Source organism: Bidens hawaiensis, unplaced genomic scaffold, assembly GCF_021521415.1.
Source record: "Bidens hawaiensis isolate Kalapana, Puna unplaced genomic scaffold, B.hawaiensis_p1.1 tig00025175_1, whole genome shotgun sequence".
Lineage (NCBI taxonomy): Eukaryota > Viridiplantae > Streptophyta > Magnoliopsida > Asterales > Asteraceae > Bidens > Bidens hawaiensis.
In genome coordinates this window covers 176,807-188,600 of record NW_027494001.1, presented here as the reverse complement: position 1 = coordinate 188,600, position 11,794 = coordinate 176,807, and positions in this window count along the sequence as shown.

The window sequence follows — 11,794 nt, the reverse complement described above, 5'->3', positions numbered from 1 at the left end:
GGTTGATTATGTTTGGTTATTAAAGTGATTACGACGATGCTTGTGAGCGTAGAGATCAATCTTGGATGGCACACTCATTTCTACTCTATGTGAACATTACTAAAGCGGAGTATTTTTGTTTTAGGGCTCAAGAAATAACATGCGACGACAGTGTTGTTTGCTGATAACAAATTTACATGTAATACAACGTGATATTAATTTGCTTGAACCCTATAGAACCTAGAATCGGGCTCTAAGGTGGTGGAGATGATGGAGATGATGACAATGATGAGTCTGACAGTGAAGACGATGTTGGTAACAACGATGATGACGAGAAAAAAAGATGAGGATGATGATGACCACGAATATGATAGTTTCGATGATCCTCGTGGTAGTGATGGTGGTAATAGTGATGATAGTGGCAATGGTGAAGCCACTTGAAATAAGGCGGGAGATGATGAACCGCCACAGGAGGCTGAGAAAACTCGTGAGACGGATTCTACTGTCGAGGCTGAAATAGCCTCTTTATTTAATGTTTATTCTTTTGCAAGTACCGACTCACCAGCTCAAGAAGCCGTGGAAGGAAATAATGGAGACAATGATGATAGCATCAACTACTCACCCAATCCGGACACTCCATAAAGGGTGATTGAAGAAACCATCCCTCAAGAAACTGTCATAACTCTTGTCTCCAAGCCTGCTCGAAGACGATCAAGAAAATGCATCAAGTACTATAGCGTGAGCAAGATGGCTAGCATGCGGTGGAGATCAAAGCCGTACCATGACTCAGATCCTATTCTCTATGCAAGATGGCACAAAGATAGCAAAATCTGGGCTATTCGGCATGCAAACAAGGATCTGACATATCTTACCTATGGAGATATGCACTCTTTGTCAATTCTCGACATGAACTACTTCAGAAAAACCATAGCTCGAGAAGATGACAAAGACTTGATGGAGTCATGGTTCAAACGATTCTTGAAGTGAGAATGGAAGGCCAACTACCCAATATTCACAGTCAATCCGGGTAGGTCTTACATCTCATAGGAGATATAAGATGCCGGATGACCATGGTGAACCGATATTTCATGGCAAGCCCTTTGAAGACGACTTTCTTTTTGACTTTGTCGCTTGGGAGTTTGATAATGAACATGGTGAAGTCATTCTTCACTGTGAGCGCACTTATGACCTGCGGTTGTTTGATGACACAAACTTGCTGGTTTTGGACTCAGTGACTTAAAGAAGCTTGTCAAGTCGCCCCTTTGTACTGTTGAAGATGTCCGTTGTGACAACACGGACGCCATCGTTGGAAAATTCAACAAGTTTGTCCAATTGCTTGTTGAAAAGCAACCCTTTCAAGGTCTAGACGATATCTTCGAGTACGAGTCTGTGTGTGAGCTATGATGTAAGTAAATAAAGCAAATACCAAAGACTTGAGGGAGATTGTAAGGCCCATTTCAGGATTAGTCTTTTGTATGTGTGTGTTGTATTTTGTTTATATGATGTTAGTTTGTTAGACTCTTGTTTATGTATGTTTGGGACCAAGGTCACTTTTTATTTGGAGCCAATTGGGCCGTAATCAATGAATAGATGTGCGTGAGAACACACTATATAAGGTGTGTGTAACTCATGCACAAATTAATCTTTTGGAAAAAGCCTTATCCATAAACCTACACACTCTCTCTTCTCCTATCTTATCTTCTCGACAATAATACCAAACAAGATCCGAGATCTCGGTTCTAACTAGTTGTTTCCGCCAACTAGTGTAGAGGTTGATCCAAGATAACTAGTAATAGTAGTGCGTGTTGTTAGATCTGGTCACGGGACCTACAGTGTGTAAGGCCCGTTTCATGTATTAGTCTTTCGTATTTGTATTAGGTATCGTTTATGTTGTTAGTTTGTTTACGTTTGTATGTATTGTGCCCGAGGCCTTATGTATTTGGAGACCATTGTGCATGTTAATGAAAGAGGTGTATGGGAATACACACACATATATGTAGTGTGTGCATCACATACACCAAGTAACCTTTTGCAAAATATTGTTCTAACTCACAAGCTCTCTCTCCCTCCCCTCTATACTTTCGAGTACTAATGGTTGTGGGGGGACATCAAGAACACGAAGATGTCAGACATTGAGAATGCAAAAAGGTCTGACAAGAGAATCATTCTAAACTACTCCTCGAAGACAAGGGTCCCAAGAATAAATCAAGGAAGTGGATCAAAAAAGGAACTTCGAGTCGAGTTTAAAGGCAATGATTTCTAGGAATTCTAAATCAACTGCACCTGACTGGCAAGAGGATCAATTTGAGGAACTAAAGAATCCTCTAAACTTTTCGGGATGGCTTTCACCGATCAAGCAAACACCTCTTCAAGCACCAATGATGGGATTCCTACACCTGCCTCACTCATTCCGGAGGTACACAAACTTTGTGCACAAGATTATGCTACTAGGATTAACACTCATGGTAATGATATGGCAAAACTTAGGGAAAAAGTTACTATTGCTGCTAATTTAGCCGAACGTCATGAACGACATGTAATTGAGCTAAACGATAAGATTGTCAAGTTAGAACTTGAATTAACCCAAAGAAAAATTACCAAAGAAAACTTTGAGTTAGCTTCTGAAAAGCTAAAAAAATTAATTGGGGCACTTCTGCTGTTCCACCGCCATTTAATAATAACTATACTAGCCTTCCTCACTTTAGTTTTAACTTTTCACCTTAGGAAGAAATGGTCTATGGTATTGGTCATGTACCCATATAAAAGACATTTGTTCCTACTGTTACAAAGACTGTTAATCCAACTGTTTCTTCAGTTAATCCTAATATTACTTCATCTCCTGTAGCAGGTTGTGTAGAAGAAAATTGGCGTGTGAAAACAAATAAGGGTTGTGGAGATAAAAATTTACTTTTTGATTAAAAACATTTTGAACAATGATGTATTTGATGAGAGTGTTTATGTTGGCACTTATCTTGAGAATGAAAATAATGTTTCCACTTTTGTTAGTGGCTGTGCAACTGTTTTTGATGAGATTGTTTTTAATAGAAACGCGCAAGAAAAGGTATCTGTGAATACAAACATACCTAGCGGTTTATCAAGTGATTGTAAAGTTGAGGAAACAAAAGTACATGAAAATTGTTTTGAAAAGGAAAAGGCAAGTACATCCGGTAAATATGTCCCACCTCATTGAAACAATTTTTATCAATCCACTAATCAACATTATCAACCTGAACTGTACAATCAATTTGATAATAGCTACTATGGTTATTATCCACAAGATTATGTTAACTATTTCTATATAAATTTTTTTGATGATCGGGGTTATACATCTAACAACTTGTTTTTTCCCGTACAACCATCAACCTATTCACCACAACCCATGTATTATAATTCTAACGCTTTCTATAGGGAAGAACGAAGAAGACTTTGTTTTGTGTGTGATAACCCGTCTTACCTTGCAAGACATTTCAAGAACTAGCATAAGATGAAAAAAGAAACGAACAGTCGGTTTAATCAATTCCGTTCTAGAGCTAAACCAAGCTTAAGAACCAGAATTGATCAACCTTACAGTTCTGCCAGTGAAATGGATGTGAGAACCGGAAATAAAAAGAATGATAAACCTCCTTTTTGGAAAACTAAGAAGGAGATAGAAAAAAGGAATTCGAAGACTAAAAAGTCAAAGAATTCATAAAAAAGAAAGTAGAAAAGAAATCCGAAGATTGAAAAATCTTAGGATTTTGTTTTGAAACCAAGAAGAAGACAGTCTCGAAATCTTTTAAAAATAGGAAACCTGCACGTGCATGGAGTCCTAGAGACTGTCTTCTGATTCTGACACATCTCAATACTTCATAAAAAAAAGATGAGAAAATGACATTTGACAACCTTGTGGTTGACCATCCCGAGACAACTAAGTCTCGGAACCTATATCTAATTAAAGTGTTAATGTGTGTAGGGTCAGCCAAGACGTTCTGTAAATAGTATTTGGTACTTAGATAGTGGTTGTACCTGACACTTGATAGGAGACGAATCCTTGCTATTTGACGTTAAACCGTTCGATGGTGGATATGTTTCTTTTGCTGGTGATATGGGTGGGAACATTACTAAACAGGGTAGAGTGTCGAATGGAATCCTGATGTTTGATGACGTCAACTTGGTGGAACAATTGAACGACGACTTGCTCAGCGTCTCACAAATCTGTGACAGACAGTATTCCACACTGTTTACTGAGAATGAATGCTTGATTCTCAAGCCAGGTTTTAAAGTCTCAGAATAATGGATATTGATGCGTACTCCGAGGCATAATGATGCTTATATAACATACATGAATAGTTCTTATTCACGTAAGACCGCTTCCGGTTTGTTATCTAAGGCCTCGGAGAACGAATCATCTCTATGGCATCGACGTCTCGGTCATGTTAATTTTAAAAATCTAAACAATTTGGTTATAGGGGAACATGTGAGGGGATTGCCTGTTAAATCTTTCTCTTGCATTGAAAAATGACTTCTAATCGCAAGCAACACAAGCTCCCTCACAAACCCAAGACGATCAATTCCATAGATTCCATTCTTCAGCTGTTACACGTGGATTTGTTTGGTCCTATTACTCCTATGGAAATCGGCCAAAAAGCCCATTGTATTGTGATTACTGATGACTTTTCCTGTTTCAGATAAACATTCCATTTAGGCACAAGGATGAAACCGCACAGTTCTTGATCAAGTTCATTACTCTGGTGGATAGACAGACATACAAGAAGATGAAGTGCATTCGAAGCGACAACGGAACTGAGTTCTAAAACAGAACTGTAGATGACTTCTATGGTTCAAATGGGATAGAACGTCATTTCAGTGCACCTTATAATCCTCAACAAAATGGAGTTGCTGAAAGACAAAACAGAACACTGATTGAAGCTGCGAGAACAATGCTGTCAGATTCCAAAACCGTGTGCTTATCAACAAGCGTATGAAGAAGACTCCGTATGAAGTCTACTACAAAACGAAGCCGCTGGTAAACTATTTTAAAACTTTTGGATGTCCTTGCACCCTACTCCATACTAGTCCTCAACATGATCCAAAATTTGCTGAAAAGGCTTATGAGTGTTATTTCGTTGGGTATGCATCCAATAAAACCGCTTATTGAGTCCACAACAAGAAAACCAATCTAATTTTGGAATCCTATAACGTTGACTTACAAGAGCTTAATGCAACTGCCGCTCGCACGGGACCAACGTGGTTGTTTGATTATGATTATATGTTCAATCAGTTTCGAGGCATATCCATTCCACATCCTGCAAGTACTCTAGTTCCATCTCCATCACAAAACCCTTTGTTAATGCAAACATTGATCAACAGTTTGTTTGAGGTGGATCTGTCCGTTATGCCTGCAATGCCTGCACCACCCGTTATTCCACCTCCTCCTCGTGTTGATAATCAAGCTGTTAACAATCTTGCTCCTCAAGCCACTCCTCAATATGCTGTGTCAACTGAGATGGTTGAAGTTGCAGATGTGTCTGATTCAGATTAAGATGATTCCTTCCAGTCTGCTGACAATGTGGAACAACATCAGACTGAGCCTATAGCTGATCTTCAAGTAGCCCCTAGTGTGGTAGAATCTGTTGCCACACCCTCCCTCCACACTGCTACGACTCCAATCAACACCATTGTTGTTCCTTATGGTGAGGATCTTTGGGAAGAACAGATCAATCAAGAGAATATAGTTGATCAACCTGACTCTGTTCTATTAACTCCTGATGTTATTGAAGGTGATCCGCGTATCTTCCACCCCATTTATAATCTCACTGTAAATCTTCAAGCCGAACAGATCACCATTGTCGAAGACATTCCTCAGTTACCTATTCATCGCGTCATCCAACAGAAAACATCATCGGTTCTCTATATGCCTGTATCCAAACAAGAAGTAAATTTGGTACAATTAACAAATGTATGTTTGCTTGTTTCATTCACAGGTTTAACCAAAGGGCTACAAAATGGCCCTCAGGGAAAACTCATGGGTTGAGGCGATGCAAGAAGAATTGTTATAATTAAAAAACTTCAAGTTTGGAGACTGGTCAAGATGCCGCAGAACAAGACACCGATTGGGACCAGATGGGTATTTAGAAACAAGAAGGATGACAAAGGGGTTATTACAAGAAATAAGGTATGATTGGTGGTACAAGGTTTGTCTCAGCGTGAAGGCCTTGATTACGATGAAACTTATGCACCAGTGGCTAGGTTGGAGGCAATTCGTCTTTTTCTAGCCTATGCCTCGTACATGAATTTCAAGGTTTATCAAATAAATGTGAAGACTGCCTTCTTGTATGAGAAAGTAAAAGAGGAGATATATGTGAAGCAACCTCCAAGTTTTGAGGATCCTGATCATCCAAACCTTGTTTACCGTCTTGACAAAACTCTGTATGGCCTGCACCAAGCACCTCATGCATGGTACGCAACATTAGCAAAACACTTGCTTAAGAATGGATACAGAAGAGGTGTTATCGATCAAACACTCTTCATCAAGAAAGTAAACGATGATCTGATCCTAGTGCAAGTATATGTTGACAATATTATCTTTGGATCTATTTCTGATAACCTGTAAGGCCCCGATCCTGGTGCCTTACTTTGGACGTTGGATTTACTCATAAACACAGTTATAAATATAAGAGTTAATTAAAACATTCGCGAAATATTAAAACTTTCATAAAACGTTACATATTAATTTATAAATTGTTTTGTACAAACATCTTGTCTCTCAAAATCAAAACATTAAACATAAAACATCTTGAGTCTTCAGATACCAGCCTCTTATTCTTCTGCCACGTGCCCTGCTCAAGCTAACTATCTCATTCTACTCACCTATGTGCATACTAAAAATTAGCTACGCTGAGTGAGTTCTAGTTAATAATACAACATAAAACACATTCATATTTACATACTTTCGTTCATACTTTCGTACATTCATTCATCATACACTTACTTACCTTCCTACCTTAGGTTTTAAAGAGCATTATGCCCTACTTTCCTCGAGTATTATTAGGTTTGATTCCCTCTTGCCTCGACTATTATTAGGGTTCGGTTCCCTTTTGCCTCGAGTATTATTAGGGTTCGGTTCCCTCTTCCCTCGAGTATTACTAGGGCCTGATTCCCTTTTGTTACCATACAACCATACATTACCCTTCCTTGTTATTATCCTTATAAACTTCATACATATATACATACATATCATACATGCATTATTCATGAATACTTTATCTCATATACTCATCTCATACTTACTACATAACACCTTCCTTAACAATGCGTGCAATACCCGAAGTTTTTTCACGTACTGTCAAGTATTCATTCATAATATAACATAAATATCACATTCATCATTAAGGCATATATTTACCATTTAAGGTAAGTGTATTAACATTCATATTGAGTATGCACATAGCCCCGAAAACATGGCAAGGAAATGGGGCTAGAAACTCACCTGGATCCTGTTTCGCTCTCCGTTAATCGTTATTCCTTTATTTAATTGAGCTCTTTTAACTGTTAAATATATCTAAGTTAATTAACTGTATAATTAATTTAGTCGGTATTCTAGTTAACCAACGTATTAGCTAAGTTGGGCTAGTTGTTTAGTCTATGATGATGAACTAGTTTGTTTAGGTAGGATATGGGCTTAGCAATTTGTGGACTTAGCTAGGTCAGGCCCAACTGTCCATTAAGGCATCTAGGCCCAACTGGGTTTAGGCCCAAACCAAACAGACAACCGTGTGGCTGAGAACTCAAGGCAGAGAACCCATGTTTGACCGAGAACTCCTTGTTTGACCGAGAACTCTGGTTTTGACCGAGAACTCAGTGGTTGCACGTGACCGAGAACTCAACAGAGAGCATAGGACTGAGAACTCTTAACAGAGAACCCAGGTCTGATGCTTTTGACCTGTTTATTTATTTTCTCATTTCTATCTTCTATCAAAAGGGTATTTCATTATTTATACATCTATTATGGTATTCTCATCTCCGTGGTTCAAAACCATTGTTCAATAGGAATTTCTTATCTCCAATAAGTACATTTGATTTCATTTTAGTGAGAATTTTCTTCTTAAGCTTGCTCTTCTTTTCACAAATGTTGACTTATCAGAGTCAACAGAGTTTTCTGAAGTTCGTGACTTAACAGATTGAGATCTGTTCAGTTACTTTAGCATTGGAGCCTTTTTATTATCGTCCACTTCATTCTTCTTCACAACTCCTTCTTCACTCTTGACTTGATCTTCTGCCATCTTCTCACCCCTGCTTAACAACAGTAGCATTTGTGCACTCCCTTGCAAAATGACCTTGTGCATTGCATTTGTAGAATCGCATCTTCTCTTTGTTGAACCCAATTGTGTTGTTTCTGCCCGTTCTTTGAAAACTATTTTTTCCATATTTCTTGATAAATTTCGTGGCTTTGTGGACTGCCATGGCCATGGCCATTTGATACTTGATATCCATTTCCTCTAGATCTTGATGGTATATCTCTAGAAGGTCGCCTTGGGTAATGTTTGGTGGCATCAAGTTACTTTTAAGCAGTTCTTCATGGCAGGCCATGAAAGCATGAAACAGGTTGATGCGACAATCATCAATTGAAGTAGTTTGAGAATAAACTGAAGCTGCTAGGTCAGCACCTTTAAAGCTTGATTCACTGCTTGATTCACCATGTTTTGAATAGAGCTTTGAAGAGACGGATCATTTGAACTAGAAGATGACATAAATGCTTGATTTTTCATTTCCTGAACACTTGAATGAAAACCTTTAACACCGTTAGCAACATGAAAACTTGGATGGGAATGACTGAGAAAGTTTGTTCCTGTCTTGGTTCTCGTGGACACACCCACCTAATTCAAGGAACTCACTTGATTTGACATTCTGAGTTTGTCATCCATAAAATATGACGGTATAATCGAGATCAAATCTGTAAGGGTGGTGTCATACATGCTGCAAGTGCGTTTGATTATGGTCACATTGTTGTTCCATGTGTAGGGAAGCGAGTTGAGAAGTTTCTTGTTAATCTTACCAACCTCACGAATAATACCGGCACTTCTCATCTTTGTGTTCAACGCTTCAAACCGATCAATGATGAACTCGATACTTTCACCTTGAATGTGGTTAAACATGTTACATTCTCCATTTAACATTTCTTTTCTTGACTCCCTCATGTCCAAGTTTCCCTCAAATTTCTCAATGAGCGCATCCAAAGATCTTTGGCTGTGGCACATTCTTTTACACTTTGTGTAATCTTTTTGTCTAACCACATTGTCAAGTATCCAAACACCTTTTGATCAAGAACCAATTACTCAAAGTCTTCGGGAACGAATGAACTAAGAGGTTTTTCAATCTCAACACGAGCTTGGTTTTTAACTTTAGGACGATAAGGACTATCTGCGATAGGTCTAATCATTCTCATGTCTTGTGTTCTTGCAAAGTTCATGAACCGGTATTTCCAATCGTTAAATTCTTCAAAACCGACCAACTTAGGTGGTTTGTTGTTTGAGCCCGATTGATTGTCCATGAGAAGATAGTGTTTCAAGAGAGATTCTACTTCAGAAGCCATTTTTTTACAATGTAATCTTGAAGAGTAAAGAGAACTACTTTATTGAACAGAGAACAAAGAATATAGAACAAGAGAACGTAGAACGTATAACATAGAACAAAGAGCGTAGAACGTAGAACAGAGAACTTAGAAAGTAGAATATAGAACAAAGACTGCTATTTTTTAGAACAAACTTATACGACCCAAGTATCACAAACTACTTCAAACTTCTAAACGCCATCAGATCTCCAAAATACACGATTTCTAGGTTCAAACTCACAAACCTTTTCCTTTAAACACCCAAAAGAAGTCCCTCGTTTTCCCTTTTTATTTCAGTTTTTAAACCCAAACTACCAAGAACACCAAATCTCAGATTCAGTCCGTATCAAGCAAGAACAAGATCCAAAACACACTAGATCTAGTAGCAAACACGAAACCAAACTTAGATATACAACCAACACGATCAAAATCTGAAAAGAAAGAACCGAAAACCCCCAAAAGTTGAGCCGAAGCTCTGATACCAATTGTAGGTTGCTGGATTGATCTCCCAACAATGTATCGCATCTATCCGTGATATAGTGAGCGGAAATCACAATAATTATTCGGATCTTGGATCGGTTTCAAATACGATCTGATCATAAAGTTAAACCGCTAACTTGCTACGTTCTCTTTTTACTTTTACGCCCTTCACCATCTTCAATAAACAAGAATCCTGATGCTCATAAATCGCATATCCCACTTTTTGAGTTTCTTGAAAGTGAGCTTGATCAACTTTGACTTTTCTTGCTCAACCTAATCATTAATCTTCCAAGAATTCCCCAACTACCCCTTATGAATCATTCACAAATCTGAGCCAAAACGTGACCAGTAAACACATCTTTGAAGATCTATGGTCAAACAAAAAAATAATTTTATGCAAACACCATGTTTGGACCAAAATATCCCTACACCTCAAACCATCTATGTGTCAAAACTTCTAACTTTGACTTCACAGGGTCAACTCGTAAAAATTTTTGTAACCTTGTTGTATCATATCTGATTTTAAAGAATCGTAACCCGTTTAGTAGTACCAAATTGCCCTCATTTGAACTGTGACCACTCGTGTTCGCCACATAGCCTGAGTCTGACCCGATAACAAAAACCACTCTGTAACCCGAAATCCGGCACACTTGCAGCAGCAAATAACTTCGACCTGTTGAAGTTATTTTAAATTAACTTTTTTTATAGGAAATCAAACTTATCTCTTATATTTGAGGGCAAATTTGCAAACTCGCTAGGGGACCCTAGGCGGTCGATTAGAAAGTTGGGTGACTCGGAGTACTTAGAAATGTTAAATATAAAGAAAATTAATTTTTTGGTTATATATATGTCAAATATAATAAGTATACTAATATTAATAACAAAATAAGTGAATATATATCAATATAAATAAGAGAAATACATTTTTAAATAATAAATTATTCTAAAATTTGCTAATCATTAACTAAAAAAAGAGATATTCTTTTTTTTAATATTATAGAAATATGAATTATGATTTATTTTTTAAGTCAAAATAGGCCCAAATTGACCGAGTAGATGCGATTATGCTAAGCTTGACCATATTTTATCGATTCTTAGTAACTAGATAGAGTTAAGGAAACGCTACTCAACATCATACCTTATAGCGAGTACTTGGGAAGTACTCATACCTACTTTTACAACATTGTGAGAGGTACTTTCTATCCCCATATCCATCTTTTTGTTATCTTTGTGAGTGTGTATGTAAGTAGAAAAAAAAAATAGAAGAATTGAACAACAAATAAGGAAATATTATTTAATTAAATACAAAGAGATATATTGGAATGGAATGTGAGAGGTTTTGAAAAATGGAAGTAAATTTTGAAAATGGTGTTTTTTTATGGGTAAATTATAAGAATGGGGACGAGGATGGAGTGTGAATGCACTTAGCTGTGTCTTTTACGCGTGGCCCAGGAAGTAGAAGCACCACTCATTGTTATTGTAGCTTTAAATAATCATGTCCACTTGACCACTTGTTAACTCTCGAAAACTTTTGGTTGTTACCAAGTATTTTCTTTGAATTTCATTATTCTTAGAATGAGATGTGGTTTCCTTAGGAACTTTCATTTACAAGTTACTAACTCAAACCGTGTTTATTTGACAATATATATTTGTCATTTTACTAGATGTGAATATTTAACTCCAAGCCGCCTTAATACCCCGTGTTATTGTGGATTATAACACTCTAACTTGCTTTTCTTAAATTTA